Source organism: Pinus tabuliformis, chromosome 1_2, assembly GCF_031772625.1.
Source record: "Pinus tabuliformis cultivar Carrire ecotype Pingquan chromosome 1_2, CPIR1, whole genome shotgun sequence".
Classification (NCBI taxonomy): domain Eukaryota; kingdom Viridiplantae; phylum Streptophyta; class Pinopsida; order Pinales; family Pinaceae; genus Pinus; species Pinus tabuliformis.
Window position 1 is genome coordinate 563,908,782 of NC_142298.1, and position 16,323 is coordinate 563,925,104.

Here is a 16,323-nt window from a genome sequence, read left to right on the forward strand (position 1 = left end):
GTGAAGAACCCATTTTGATGATGTCTCATGTGAGGATTGCGACTCGATCGCAAGATTATGGTAGTAAGAATCCTGTTGATGGTAAGGAAGCAGAATCTTCTCACTCTAACCCATCAACCTCAGCTCCTGGTTCCGATCCACTACAGATCGAAAAACCTAACCCAGACTTAGTAATTAAACCGCCCGCCAAGGGTGTACTTCGAAGGTCTGCTTTCAATCCACATGCGAGAGCAGCCCAGAATTACAACATTGTTGAGGATTTAGCTGTTTCACCCTCAGCAATGTCGGCGTTAGAAGTGCTGCAATCATGCCCAGCACAACGAAAATTACTTTTGTCGGCTATCGGAGCTGTTGATGTTCAGGACTCAAATCTAATAATCTTCGATCTAGAGAATAGTACACCACGTCTCCCCCATCAAATGGCTTTCCAAATTCCAGTGATAGTCAAAAACAGGCCTATTCATCGGACTATGATTGATGAGGGAGCTTCTACGTGTATTATGTCGATTCAATGTTGGAGATCTCTTGGTTCTCCTTCGTTGAACCAATCCCCCACCATCCTTAAGGCCTTTGATGGCCGTGGGTTCCATCCGTTTGGTATTCTACAGGAATTTCCTATAGGGGTAGAAGGTAAAACCGTTAGTCTGGATGTGGAAGTGGTTGATGCCCCTCTAGACTACAACCTTCTTTCGGGTCGAAGTTGGTCATATGCTATGACAGCAGTCGTTTCATCGGTCTTCAAAGTAATTAAGTTTCCACATAACGGTAAGATCATGACTATTGATCAGATGACATACTTTTCATCCGACCCAGCCTCTTCAGAGAGTATCCAGCATGTCGGTAAGACGACAATCCCTTATAGGGACGTTGGTGTAGGTTTAGTTAAAGATTCCGGTTTACTGGGAACTTTTCCTCTCCCTCCACTCAGCGTAGATCCTTCATTTGCAACAATTCATATGATTACATCAGAAAACATTATTTATGATGATCCTTGGATTGTCCCATCTGAATCTGAGATAGACTCATTCGGTGATGCTATGCCTTTGAGTCCATATGAAATTGCTTATGAAGCTGTCATGTCTTTTACCGACTCGCGTTCAACCGAAAGCAACCAAATGAATGTGGTCAGTAAAGAATCACTTTTCACCTCAACCTTAGAACGGATAGCGTTTCCAGAAGTCGTGTCATCTGACGAGCAACTTCGTGAAATCCTAAGTGTAGACGATCTACCATGGGAAGATCTCCATCACAGATCTTTGTTTTTACCTAAGGATGATGCTTTTGAAAATGATTTTTCATCCATCTTTACCGCTGAATATGTCGAAGACGCTCAGGATCCAACGAAACATTCTGATTCAGAGTTGAATTTAGGGAATATTTCTCGCACTATTCCCATTGATATTTCAGTGAAGCCCGGAATTGAGGAGAACATTCATATAGGTGCCGCATGTACAGAAGATGAAATCCAAACTTACAAAGCCCTATTCCAAGAATTCCGCGACGTATTTGCCTGGTCTTACGAGGAAATGCCGGGAATCGATCCTGCCATTGTTGTTCATGAAATAAAAACCTACCCGGATGCTAAACCCGTCCGGCAACGGTTGCGTCAGATTCACCCTCGAAAAGCAGCTGTGATTAAAGCAGAAGTCGAAAAGCTGTTGAAAGCAGGTTTCATTTATCCGATCCCGTTAACGGATTGGGTATCGAATATTGTTCCGGTCAACAAGAAACAAGGAACAATAAGAATCTGTATCGACTATAGGGATATAAATCGAGCTTGTCCAAAAGACAACTATCCTACGCCTTATATCGATCAAATTATTGATGATTGTGCCGGAAGTGAAATTTTTTCCTTTATGGATGGTTTTTCGGGCTATAATCAAATCAATATTCTACCTGCCGACCAACCAAAAACGACATTCATTTGTCCATGGGGGACATTTGCTTATTGCAAATTACCTTTTGGGCTTAAGAATGCCGGGGCCACTTTTCAACGGGCGATGTCTTACGCATTTCGTGACATCAAACACATTGTGCAACCGTATCTCGATGATTTGCCTGCTCATTCTTTACGAGCAATCTTTATGAGGTGTAGGCATTATCGAATTCGGTTGAATCCCCACAAGTGTGTTTTCTGTATAGAAACAGGTCGATTGCTGGGATTTGTTGTTTCAAAAGCCGACATTCGCGTCAATCCCTCGAAGGTCGAAGCTATCATCAAATTGCCTCCTCCTTCGAGTTTGCGCCAACTCCAAAGTTTGCAAGGGAAAGCGAACTTTTTACGCCGATTCATCCCAACTACGCCGAGGTCACTAAAGGTTTTACACGGTTGTTGAAACAGAACGCTCAATTCTTTTGGGACGAGATTTCCCAACAATCTTTTGATGCACTTAAACACGCGTTGACCCATGCACCGTTGTTGCATCCTCCCAACTACAACCAGGACTACTTCTTATATCTCGCAGCTTCGCATTCCACCATTGGAATGGTGTTAGTTCAAGAAGATGAATTCGGAGCGGAACATGTAATATATTATCTTAGTAGGACCCTAAATCCCACTGAGCTAAAATATTCGCATGTGGAGAAATTGGCCCTGGCAGCCGTTCAAGCTGTCCAGTGTTTTCGTCACTACATTCTTCTCCGTAAAACTACAATTATTTCGGATTGCAACCCTATGATTTACATTTTGACAAAACAATTGCTAGGGGGCAAGTACTCTAAATGGATCGTTATCCTGCAAGAGTTCGACTTGGAGTTCCAGAAGTCCAAGTCTAAGAAATCCTTAGTTTTTGCGGAATTGATGTGTGATTTCCCGTGTGCTGACACAGAAACTGTGGCAGAGGAGTCCATTGCAGACGAATCTTTGTTTCTTATCAGTACTGTAGATCCGTGGTACGGAGATATAATCATCTATCTCCAAACCCAAACCTTTCGGCCTGAAGCTTCCAAAGCGGAACGTCGAAAAATTCGGTTTCAATCCTAGCAATACAAAATTATTGGAGATACACTTTATCGCCGGGGGGCAGACTTAGTTTTTCGACGTTGTTTAACTCACGAAGAGGCTGAGAGGGTTTTGAATGATTGTCACTCTGGAGCATGTGGCGGTCACATGTCTGGGTATGCCACAACTCAGAAGGTGTTGCGTGCTGGTTATTTCTGGCCGTCTATGTTTAAAGATTGTATCATTGCAGTCCGGAAGTGCCACAACTGCCAAGTGTTTGATCGAAAGATGCGCGCACCACCTGCTCCTCTCCACCCTATAATTGCCGTTGGTCCATTCGCCAAATGGGGTATCGACTTTATTACTTGTAACCCTCACTCGGCCGGGGGGCATGCGTATATCATCCTCGCGGTTGATTATTTCACTAAATGGGCCGAGGCGATGCCTACATTCGACGCAAGCGGCAAAACAGCTGCAGTTTTCGTATTCAATCATATTATAACTAGGTTTGGTGTCCCACAAGCAATCATTACTGACCATGGGAGCCATTTTCGAAACATCATGATGACTGAGCTTACAAGCCAGCTTGGTTTGCGCCACGATAGCTCTACTCCTTATTATCCGCAAGCCAACGGTTTGGTTGAGTCTATCAACAAAGTTCTAGTTATCATGATCCGACGAACCATTGGTATTCATCGGTCGAATTGGCACAACATGTTATTTTCAACGCTATGGGCATACCGAACCTCAGTGAAAACTTCAACAGGGTTCACTCCTTTCCAGCTAGTTTATGGCTTGGAAGCTGTGTTACCCATTGAATGCGAAATCCCATCACTTCAAATGGCTGTCGAATTACTTCCAGCTACTTCCGAAGAGGAGAAACATTTATTGTACTTAGCTAAATTAGATGAGACTCGACGTGATGTTGCATTGGCAATCGAGACTCACGCGAAGCGAATGAAAGCTCAGTATGATAGAAATGTGACCCCTCGAAGTTTTTCGGAGGGAGACCTAGTGCTATTATATGATCAAGCTAACGATAAGCTAGGTGCTGGAAAATTCGTTCCTATGTGGCATGGACCCTACATTGTAAAGCGAAAGCTAGCAAAAGGGGCTTATGAGCTGGTAGATTTTGATGGGGACTCTTTGGGTAAACCCAGAAATGGACTTTACCTAAAGAGGTATTATGCTTAAATGGTGGGTATGGAGAATTTTTAGTTAGGTTAGGTTTTCTTTCTAGCTAGTATGTTTGTTAGTTAGTCAGTGTGCTTAGCTTAGAGAGTGTGTTTTTCGTCGTTATTCTGGCTTATCTTGGTTTTACTCTTGATATTGCAGATGTCGACGCCTCTCCAAACATACATTGGATTTGCTGATGGTGCTTGTCGTAGTACACGGAATATCTCTTCCACAGCGTGGGTTATCTATTCACCCTCTGACGAGTTAGTTTCTATGCATGGGGTAAGCCTCGGTCAAACAACGAACAACATTGCAGAATACAGTGCAGTGGTTGAATTATTATCCGAATCTATTTCATTTGGAATTCGACGTTTGATAGTCAGGTTTGATTCTGAACTTGTTGTATTACAGCTTAATAGAGTTTATGCCATTAGAAATCCTGTGTTATTAAGGTTGTTTTTGAGAGTGCGTCTCTTGGAACGTGAATTTGATTACATTGAATATCAGCATATTCCAAGGTCTTTAAATACATTAGCAGATGCAATTGCTTCTCGAATGTTGGACAGACATTTACGATAATCATGCAAGTAAATTTAAAAACATTTCATCACATATGTTAAACAAGATAAGCCGGTAATAGTGATATATATATAGATAGGAGTGTGTCAAAAAATATACATCGTCTTTGATCATAGGTTGAAAAACACCTTATGATTGGCAAAATGATAAAGTACAAAAAAGTAAAAAATGTCACATGTGTCTACGAAGTGACTAGCCAATCACTGGTGGTGCTCCCTATACGACACCACTGCACGGGCTACCTTACACAAAAATCTCCTAAACGGTCCAGGGACTGCGACTACATAGCGCTGAAGTCTGATAGGAATATCATCTATGGTAGTCTCAGGCATATCCGCCGTCAGACACTCTAGATCCTGCTCCAACTCAGCTAGTGACTCTGCAGCCGCGTCCTGTGGGGCCGGTACCGGTGCAACTGGATGTCTCCTCTCAAAAGGCCGGAGGTTGGCTGGGCGCTGTGGTCCAACATCTGCATTTTGAAAATTTTTACTGTCAGTTTTGAGACGATATATATAAAAAACAAAAAAAATACATAATTTGAAAACTTGTGAAAAATAGAGTACCTCTGTCATCCCATTGTTCTCCCTGTGGAAGAACCATGTCCGGATCACCTCGAAAATCTACTCCGGCATACGGAAAGTCCTGGATCGAAAAAACCTGGTCCTCTAACCAGTGAAAATAACTATCAGGGAATCGAACAATCGCCGCGCCCTCGTCAGGATGCCGGGCCATCACCGTAACTCATCGTACCAGCTTTGGCTCCCGAGGACCCAAGATATCAACAGTGAGTTGCTGCGGGATCAGCATCGAAACTCTCTCTAAGGCAAAGCTCACGACTAGAGGCCCATATCCAAAGGTCTTCAGTCGTCCGTTCTTTTCCCTAGTCAGTTGGCTCTTCATGTTAGCCGACACAGCATCACACCAGTTGAAAATGGTGCCTTGGTAACAGTCAATCGCCATTCGCATTTGGGACCCAGAGGCAATATGTAAAGCGGCTGCGCCGCAAATTCTGGTAACCGTGAAAGTTATAACTTTGAGTTCACGCAGAGAGATGTGTTTGATTTCTATGCCTTTTGCATGGTGTGCATTGGGTGTGCACCAATCTGCCCGGAGACTAGCAAGGGATTGGCCACCCAGCCTAGTCCCGACTAGATTGAGTTGCTCGCCTCTATTTGGCAAGCCAGTGAGAAAGTATACATCAGAGGGCTCTATCTCGAGCTGGTGCCCTCCTATGTAAAAGCATTGCTCTTGAACGTTCCATCTATCAACCAGCCATTCCAAGAATCTCACCTGAGCCCTCATGCCAGGTATGGCCCAGTATTTATATAACCCGCATGCTTTTAGGGCATCAATGGAAGGTTGATGTTCAATTGCGGCTAAATCAACGTCTTCGTGCTCTCTTTCTCTCCAATCCAACATGGTGAGTGCCCTACACACCAAGAAACAATGATTAGAATTGATTTGGGGAAATTTAAATGGTTGATGGTGGAGTTTGGGGTTTCAAATTCCGCCTTTCACGGGGGACACACCCCGCGTTTAGAACACAGGGCGTCGGGACGCAGTTGGCCTGAAGGTGGGCTGCGTCCCCCGACCTTTTTCCTGTACAGGAAAAAGTCGGGGGACGCAGGTCACCTGAAGGGCACCTGCGTCCACCGTAGAGCGCACTTTGAAACCTAAAACCCCCCAAAAATAAAAACTAAAACCTAAAAAACAATTTTAATCGGATGAAATTGAAGAGGAGGATGTTGAAAAATACCTGGAAGAGACGGCGTTCGATTCTGACGGTCGGATTTTCCGCAGCGACCACGGGAAGTTTCTTGCCAAAAACCCTTTTTTCAACCTCAATAGTAAAATGGTAAAAATGACATGGTAAAAAGTCTTTTTATAGGTTTTTTGGATGAATTTGTTCATTTTTCACCATGGAAGGATGTTTTTCGATGTATTTTTGCCTATCTTAAACAGGTATGAGTAATGTGTCGTTTTTGTGTAGGACAAAGGGATTTAGAGGGAAAATTGTCATTTTTCACGAACCAAAATATCAGAGTCATCTTTTAAGCCCTTTTCTGACTCCTAAAAAATGAAAAGATTGTCGAGCGTTTCTTTTACACTCGTTAAAACGGAATTAAAAGACGGTCCCCTTATAGCTCTTTTCTGATCGTAAAATCAGGAAAAGATTGCCGGGTTTTTGTCGTTTCAAACTCGATATGGAAATAAAACGACGTGTCCTTGATCGCTTTTTACTTTTCAGGTCAGTGGCACTAATTATGAAAGTACTCCTTGGTCGCAAGATCGAGCGGTTCCCCCAGGTATTATTTTATACTTTTTCGGGCTTGAGGGACACAAATCTACGAAAAAGTTCAACTTGGAGTCTTCTTAAGTTTTTCAGACTCTCTAAAATTGAAAAACACCGAGTTTCTCCTATACTGGGCTTGTTAAAACATTTCACAGTAAAGGACCTGTTCAATTACAAACAGGAACGAACCACTCCTTCCTAGGGTTCGAATCAAAACTAGGTTGGACTCATCCGAAGGATGAGCTTATAATCAAGCATATGTTATCCTCCTCAAGCTTGTTAAAAATAAAGAGGTACTTGCCAGAAATGGTGGGGGAAAAGAGAGAAGAATGAGCCTATTTGTTACCTTTTGTCTCAGAAGAAACTTTATTACCACTCTTGAACACGACACTTTTCATTCACCTGGGTTGGAAATTTTTTTACCTCACAGTTGATCAAACCACTTTGAAAGTCTTCAACCGGGTTCCGGGGATTAACTTTGAGTCGTTTATCACCAAGCCATCTGTTGTGTCGTTATGTGTTCAAGAGGTCTGCAAGCAAAACTTTCATCTGCAAAATACTTGTCATCCATTTGACCATCCCTGAGTCAGTCCTTACAGCAACATTTCTTCAACTTGAACAATGATTTCGTGTTGTGGGCTTGCCTGCAACGGGTCGCTTTCTATCGACATCAGCACATTATCTAGAGAGATGACTTAGAAATCGTCTGTGCCTTGAAGTTTGCATGCATCAATGGCAGGTTTCTCGCCTTTGACGTCAGTTTACATCATTGACTTTCGATCGAAGGATTCCGTGAAATGTTCGACATCAACTCATTCATTCACATCTCATGGATTCTACTGGGTACTTTGAGAACCATTGACATTACTGGTGGTATCTCTCACGCTTGTTAACAGTTTTCATCATCGACTGGTAATCAAGTGGTTTCTACCATGTTCGACATCAACTCATTTATTCGCATGGCTAGAATCGTACCAATTCGGGAAGTAGAAATGAAGACCCTGGATCTAGTTTCCACCATCCAGGCTGCGAGGAGTTTTGTATTCATTATCTAAGTAGACTAATCATAAACAGATGGCTGTGCCCATACTGTGTCTACAAAAGTCTATGATTATGATGTACTGCAAGATCATTCCTGTATCAGAGTAGTTAGTCTGTTAGTTAAAGTTTTGATCTGAGTATGGGAATGCCTACCTCAGTGATGATATAATCTTATACGTGTATTTTGTGTTGAAAATTGCAGGTTCTGACCAGGCTCTCCACGAGATAATCCTTGAAATGATAAAGCGCTTCACCCTTCCTAGATAATACAAAACCCTATTCTATTACAGGCTTCGCACTTTAGGGGGCAATCTGTTACACTAAAAAATGTCACCATGACTATTTACAGTTAGTATGGCTCTATCAACAGTCATGCTATCCTCTTAGGCAAGTCTTATGCCTCTGCTCTCCATGTCAAACACCAAAAAAGAGAGAAAGTCTTTATAAATGTATTGATCTCTGGGGACGCAGGTTCTCTCAACCTTACCTGCGGGGACACACCCAATGTTCACAAAAACTGCGTCTTTGGACGCTCTGTATGTAAAGGGGCAGGTGCGTCCCCCTGAAAAGGTTAAAATGCGCAAGTTTCATCTTTAAAAAGTTACTTGTGGTCATTTCTAGAGCATTCTAGAAGGTTGTTCGACGTGTATTGAGCGCCTCCAGATGGTTCATGCACTCCTACCAAAGAGGAACTTATCCCATCAATAAGGGAGCTATCCCATCCAAAGAGGGGATTATCCCATTGATGGTGGACCTGATTAACTTCCTCTTGAGCACTATAAATACAGGCATTGGGCCAGAAGGAGGGGGGGTTGGAAGCTATACATTTCTAAGGGTAAATGCTGCTGGAATTAGGACTCCCATTTAGAAGCTTATGAGGAGAGATTGCCATCTTTGCTTGTTCTATTTGGAAGTGGGTGAGCTTTGTCAAAGTAAAGGAGAACTCTTGATGGACCCTGGGAGGGACTTGCACAACACCAAGGCTCAGGTTGTATTTGTTCCTTTTGTTACCTATTAATGCAAATGAGTCCATTCTTCTCAATAACTTGTTATTTATGAGTTGTTTCATGTACTCCTTGGTCTATGTGTTAAATATGTTTTATTCTATGAGATTATCAAGTGCTATTTAATTGTTTGATTGTTAGTGTATGCAGGTTTCAAAGTGAAGGAGGAGCTCATCCGGATCAGCGGAGCTGGACTGCTACAACAGCGTTGGATTACAGGTAGGATCTAAACACTTGATTTCCCATATAGTAAATGCATGTTTAGAGAAGGATTGCTCTTGTTTGTCTTGTTTGTCACTAGAGAGTCTTAGGCTCCTAGGGAGGTTGGTTGTGTCCGCACAATCGACTCTTTCCGCCTGGTATCTCCAAGAGTTTCTGGTCCTCCCCAGCGGAGTCGCCAATTTGTCAGGCGGAAAGAGTCGATTGTGCGGACACAACCAACCTCCCTAGGAGCCTAAGACTCTCTAGTGACAAACAAGACAAACAAGAGCAATCCTTCCCTAAACATGCATTTACTATATGGGAAATCAAGTGTTTAGATCCTACCTGTAATCCAACGCTGTTGTAGCAGTCCAGCTCCGCTGATCCGGATGAGCTCCTCCTTCACTTTGAAACCTGCATACACTAACAATCAAACGATTAAATAGCACTTGATAATCTCATAGAATAAAACATATTTAACACATAGACCAAGGAGTACATGAAACAACTCATAAATAACAAGTTATTGAGAAGAATGGACTCATTTGCATTAATAGGTAACAAAAGGAACAAATACAACCTGAGCCTTGGTGTTGTGCAAGTCCCTCCCAGGGTCCATCAAGAGTTCTCCTTTACTTTGACAAAGCTCACCCACTTCCAAATAGAACAAGCAAAGATGGCAATCTCTCCTCACAAGCTTCTAAATGGGAGTCCTAATTCCTGCAGCATTTACCCTTAGAAATGTATAGCTTCCAACCCCCCCTCCTTCTGGCCCAATGCCTGTATTTATAGTGCTCAAGAGGAAGTTAATCAGGTCCACCATCAATGGGATAATCCCCTCTTTGGATGGGATAGCTCCCTTATTGATGGGATAAGTTCCTCTTTGGTAGGAGTGCATGAACCATCTGGAGGCGCTCAATACACGTCAAACAACCTTCTAGAATGCTCTAGAAATGACCACAAGTAACTTTTTGAAGATGAAACTTGCGCATTTTAACCTTTTTAGGGGGACGCACCTGCCCCTTTACATACAGAGCGTCCAAAGACGCAGTTTTTGTGAAAATTGGGTGCGTCCCCGCAGGTAAGGTTGAGAGAACCTGCGTCCCCAGAGATAAATACATTTATAAAGACTTTCTCTCTTTTTTGGAGTTTGACATGGAGAGCAGAGGCATAAGACTTGCCTAAGAGGATAGCATGACTGTTGATAGAGCCATACTAACTGTAAATAGTCATGGTGACATTTTTTAGTGTAACAGGATGATGGTCAGGATGGTGTTATAATGCTAGATAGAGGTTCAAGAGAGCACTACACTACCTTGGAAAAACCAAGGTTTGTAAAGAAACTCAAGTTGAAACTTTTCCCTAAGATTCATCTCAATAGGCTAAAGAATTACAAGGTCCCTGTTGAGTTGTGTTATATTATTTCCACAACTGGCCCCAGTAGTTAAACCGGGGGGTTAGAGGAGGGGATGTAGCCCTCCTCTACGGGGTGTGGGGCAGCGCCCTAGGGAAATTTTTTTGGACCCTATATTAGGTGGGTGTACCTACCGATGGTTTTGTGCATGGATTTCGCACATGTTTTTGGGCGCAATGGTTTTCACTTCATGGTATTTTGTACATCCGGTTAAGGGAAATACGGTTATGTTCTAATCCAGGGTTAATGGATTGGGGTTTATGGATGCTTCGGCATGTATATATATATTGTAACATTGAAAGGAGCATAATGAAAAATCAATCTGGTAGTCCTGGTTTTGGGATCTAGGGGAAAATATCTGTGTATATTTGTTTTATGTATTATGCTGTCATCATTGTTTATTTATGGTTTTATAATTCGTATGCAGGTAATTTCCGTACGAGGTTAAAACCTACAATCCCTTTGCGCTTTTGGATTGAGGCTTAATGCATCCTCATCCCTACTGAATTCATCAACATGGATTAATTAGGCTCATAAGCCTTCCTCCATTATCTCAAGTCATCAAAGAGTTTATCATAACTTACAAGTTCTAGCTAGAATTTGCAAGGTGACTTTTGAGTTGATTTGATTAGATGGAACCCTCAATTCTTCTAGGCTTAAGGCACTAGGATGATTTGAGGAGGGTTGTTGTAGTAGCTACAACAGGTAGGCAATAAGAAAAAACAATGCATGACTAGAAATCATACATGAGACATTTGCAAAGCTTTAAGAGATGTAAGTGTACCTCTATATAATTTGGATGAGTGAGAACTACTTGTAGACATAAAATGGTTCAATAACATGTGGGTGAGTGCACGGTAATTAACATCTCTAGAGACAATTTAATGGTAATAAAAAACATAATAACAATATAATACTTTTGGAGAGATTTTTGAAATCATATTTACATGGAATTTAAATATATTATAAGAAGGTATTTTATAGAAAATTGTTAGTCTCTTATATTATAAATCATAACAGTAAATTTTAGATTATAAATCTATGCTTGGAAGCACAATTCCAAGGATTTTGAAAGTAAGCCTTTTGACACAAAATTGTCCTACTCTGCAAGCCAGGAAAATAAACATCTATGAACATCACTCGAAAACTACGAGGCCTAAATGTATGCACTTTCCAAAATAAACCAAGTAAGAAACAAAATTTGACTCTTATGAACCAAATTATTTTAGAGATCCTTTGGGCCCAATTACCTCTGATATGTATTTGTATGATTAGTTTTGTTGTGCTAATAACAATTACAGATTAATAAACATGTGCTTGCTTCTTGTTTTTTGAGCTGAGGTTTCCTTAGTTGTTGATGCTTACAAACAGGTAAATTTCCTTAAGTTAAACAAGACATTCATGAGAAAAATAGCTTCAGAAACTAATCATGAATAGAAAACATGTACAGTACAACAAACCATCAAAGAGACACATTAACACAGTGTTTTGATGAAGGAGTTTACCCCTCCTCGGCTACATCTCCTTGATCCAGCGTCCATGGCTTGGGCCTCTATATTAGCTCAATGTGGAAAAAATGCTGTTTACAAAGCTCTATGGCTCCTGATACCTGCACCAATGTGTTGAGAAGGTCCAAATTAGCTAAGAACACTTCTTTCTAATCTCAATTTTTTCGAACATTGAGTAAGTTATGCCTCTTTCAATTTTTCCAAGGAAACCTCTGCTAAATCTAGAGAGACTCCAGTTAAGTCCGCCAAAACTAGCAGTTTCCACCTAATTCGGTGCGCCACCAACTTAATCCGAAATTTAAGCTTGATTAATTAATGTTAAAATGAGATTAAGTTAGTTTAAGTGGGATTAGAACTAAGCGCTCCGCTGGCTCTTGGTTTCAAGTTTGTGGTCACATGGAGAGGGGTTGGCTCCATCCTCTCTGTCGTTGGTCAACAGGTATGGTTTTAAATAAAATTGCATGTGTCCTCCTTACAACATGCCCTACTATGGCTTAACGGTATTGCACGAAAATAGGAGGGGGAGGTCACGGGTTCAAACCCACTCTCCCCCCATCACGTTTTTTAATACATATAAATGCGTCACTGAAACTTTGACTTATGCATATTTAATATGCCATTACATTCAGACTTTGGTTAATGAAATGTGTATATATATATATATATATATATATATATAGTTGAAAAAACTATATAATATAAATAATACTATATATATAATATATAATAATATTTAAATATAAGTAAATTCGAATTCCACTTGGAGCCAACTAGGCAATTTACCTTTCACACAATCACACTGGTGAATCCGGAGGTGACACTTGTCACAGCCCCATTGGGAAAAAACTGAAAAATATTCCCCTTGTTGACTAGACTTTTAACTAGGCTGCCATATCATCATTCTGTCCCATTCAATAATTTTTTTTAGTTCTTTAAGAAAACGAACAACAGGGCTTTTTTCATTCACTCGGACTCCATTTTCGATGAAACAAATTGTGTTGTGATCATCTTGACGAGATGGATGCAACCATACATTTTTCGATCCAACCTTAGAACTTTTAATTTTGAGCTAAATACTGAGCACCTGATCATTCCTCCCCACTAGAAGCCTTTTGGACCCCAAAAGATACTATTATCTGACAAGTAGATGAGGGTACAACCCCCTCACGTTTCCAAGCTCGATCCAATTGGCTTTTGACAAATTTGTTTCCTTGAGCTCCTCTTTAAGGAAATCAACATTCACTTGCCTTAAGGACCCCGTTCTATACCTGTACTTGTCTTTACCGTTTTCAAGTTGATCTTGCACTGTAAGTTACACCATTTTCAGTCATTCATAGAAACTCATGGTTTTGTCCATGTCGCCATCAAAAGAAACATCCTTCTTACCATGTTGACATAACAAAATATAATGCAAATGGATGAAAAATTTCACTACTTGGTTTTCATGACTCAAGCCCGATTGTACATCTTGAAAGTATGAAATTTTCTAAACATAAATTTCATGTAAAACATAATGATGCTTGAATACAATAGTTACATAACCAACAGGCATAACAATGAACTTGTTTCTTATACCTCTTTTGTACCTTCGAACCAAATGAAATTTTTGACAAGTATCCATCCAATGAAAGTGCATGGATATTGCAACTTAATCTTTACACCATCAAAAATCTTCTGAATGAAATAAGATGGTGAAGTTGCTTGGAAAAACCTGAAACTCAAATGAACCTTTCAGGTTTGAAAGAGCATAAATAAAAATTGCACTGATCTTTTGGTTTGAAGCAACACATGCCTCTTGCTGTTTGCCTTCCCACTGGAAGACTTTGCACATACATGACAATGCATACTAAGGAGCTTCGAAAGAAGAAATGTCAACAATAACTCTCCTCCAAAATTTGGCTGCTCCCAAAAAACCTCTTATCAAAATGACGATCTTGGGCGTTGAACAATCAACAATGGCATACAACTTGGAGAGGCTTTCCTTCAACTTAACTCCTCCAATATCATGGCCCAAATTCATCAAAGAAGTGAAACCCAACTTGTACTTTGATATCTTCAAAACATCAAACAATTTTCCTTCATAGATGACATGTGCATAAGAAAACTCTCTAAACATGTTTATGTTACCCAAGTGGACAATTTCTTCAAGAAAGGGCTCTTTTTTTCCATAATTCAAATACATGTATGTAATAGAAGTGCTACAAAGAACATACAAAATTAGAATCCATACAAGCCATTCTTGTTTGGTGTTATGTATATTCTTGCACTGACCTCTTTTTACAACTTTGCTTTGGCGAAAACTACTCATTTTGTCCTCTTTCTTGAAATACTTACCATTCCCCTTTGGCACCATAACCATCGGTGCACAACATGGCGTAAGGGATGATTGAATGAGCCCATTGTTCAAAAAACTTTTGCATTGCATTGGTGTCTCCACACTTTGCAATTTTTTCAACCCTTGCATGCTAACATCACAAAGAGAAACCTCTTGCTGCAAAGATATTTCATGTGAAGTTTCTTTCTCCTTGAAAGACGATTCTTTCACAACTTGAAATACTTCATCACTCTGATGAACTGAACCAACTAAGTCAGAATGTAATTTTTATTACATGCAACAACATTTTCATAAACAATATCATCATTTGGCTTGAACATGAGAAGTACTAAACTTTTACTTGAATTCACTAGTATTTTTGCCTCTCCTACATTAACCAAAGAAATATTCATCTTTTTGCGATGGGCTCTCACTATGTACTACACACCATCCTTGAACAAGTGATACTTGTTTTCATGGCAGTAAAATACTACTTTCCGGTCATACAAATATGGACTACTCAACACCACACCTAAAATATCAAGCGGTATCACATCTAACTCTACTTCATCAACAAAATTTGCTGTGATTGCAAACTTAAACAAATTTTTTTTTGTAACCTATAAACTTGTGTCTCTTGTTATCCATCCCAAAGGGTAGGGTTTATGGTGAGGTACAGTTTCAAGATTCAATCTATTGACTAAGTCTTCAAAGATTAGATTCGCTTGTGACCCATTATCTAAGTGTGTGTCAATCTTGGTGTTTTTAGATATGACCTAACATGAAATAACTCAATTCGTCTCTTTTCATCTGGAGTAGTAGTAGTGTTACAATTTTGTGAACTAGTGCTTGCAATATCTTGTTTTCCTTTGGTTCCCATGACAGTGATTTTATTTTCATCACTTGATTCAGAACCTAAATCTTCTTGACTGATAACAGTGGTTTTCTATTTACCTTTATTGTTGAACTTATTTGGTCTAATTTTTGGATGCAATTTCCAGCAGTGGGCTGCATCATGCCCCTCTTTGGAACAATGTTTGCATGTGATTTTCTCTCCTTCTTTCTTCACACTTGCATTATTCTTTCCCTTCCATTTTCCTCCCTTCTCTTTTTCCTTACCCTTAGGTGGATTTTTATTACTATCCTCTTCATAAGTGTTTTTTCCTCGAGATTTAAGATGTGTGGCTTGCACACATACTTCATCTAAATTATTTGGATTAAACATGAGAATAATATGTTTAAGATAGGAATGTAAACCCCCAATATATTTCAGCAGTGTATCTTGGGAATTCAAATTCACTCCTAATAACAAAACCCGTTTTCTGAACTCATGTGTATAATGTTGGACTGTTTTGCCTTTAAGCTGCCTAAAATTCTGCCAACTCACAACGAATTTTTTCATATAGGATAAAGGATAAAACTGTCTTCTAATTACAGAAACAAATTCAACCCAAGTGATGGATATCTTACCATGGATTCTCATTTCCTCTTGAGTCTTTGCTTCCCACCAAACTAGTGCAGCTCCTTCTAGCCTCAGTGAAGCCAACTGGATCTTTATGTCGTCTTCTTGAAGGTTCTAAATTCTATAGCATACCTCCAACCGTCGAATCCAATTCTCCAACTTTTCTGCATTCACTTCTCCATTGTACATGGGAAGTTTGAATTTTATGTCCAATTTCAGTAATGGAGATTTTCCTTTTGGGGTTTTGGAATGAGTATGGGCAGTGGTGGTAGTGGAAGATTATGTTGTGTGAGATGGTGAAGATGATGAGTATGGTGGAGATGGAGGTGGCTTTCCACCATTCCCTTTGGAATCCTTCTTCTCATCTTTTTTGTCCTCTGATCTTCCTTC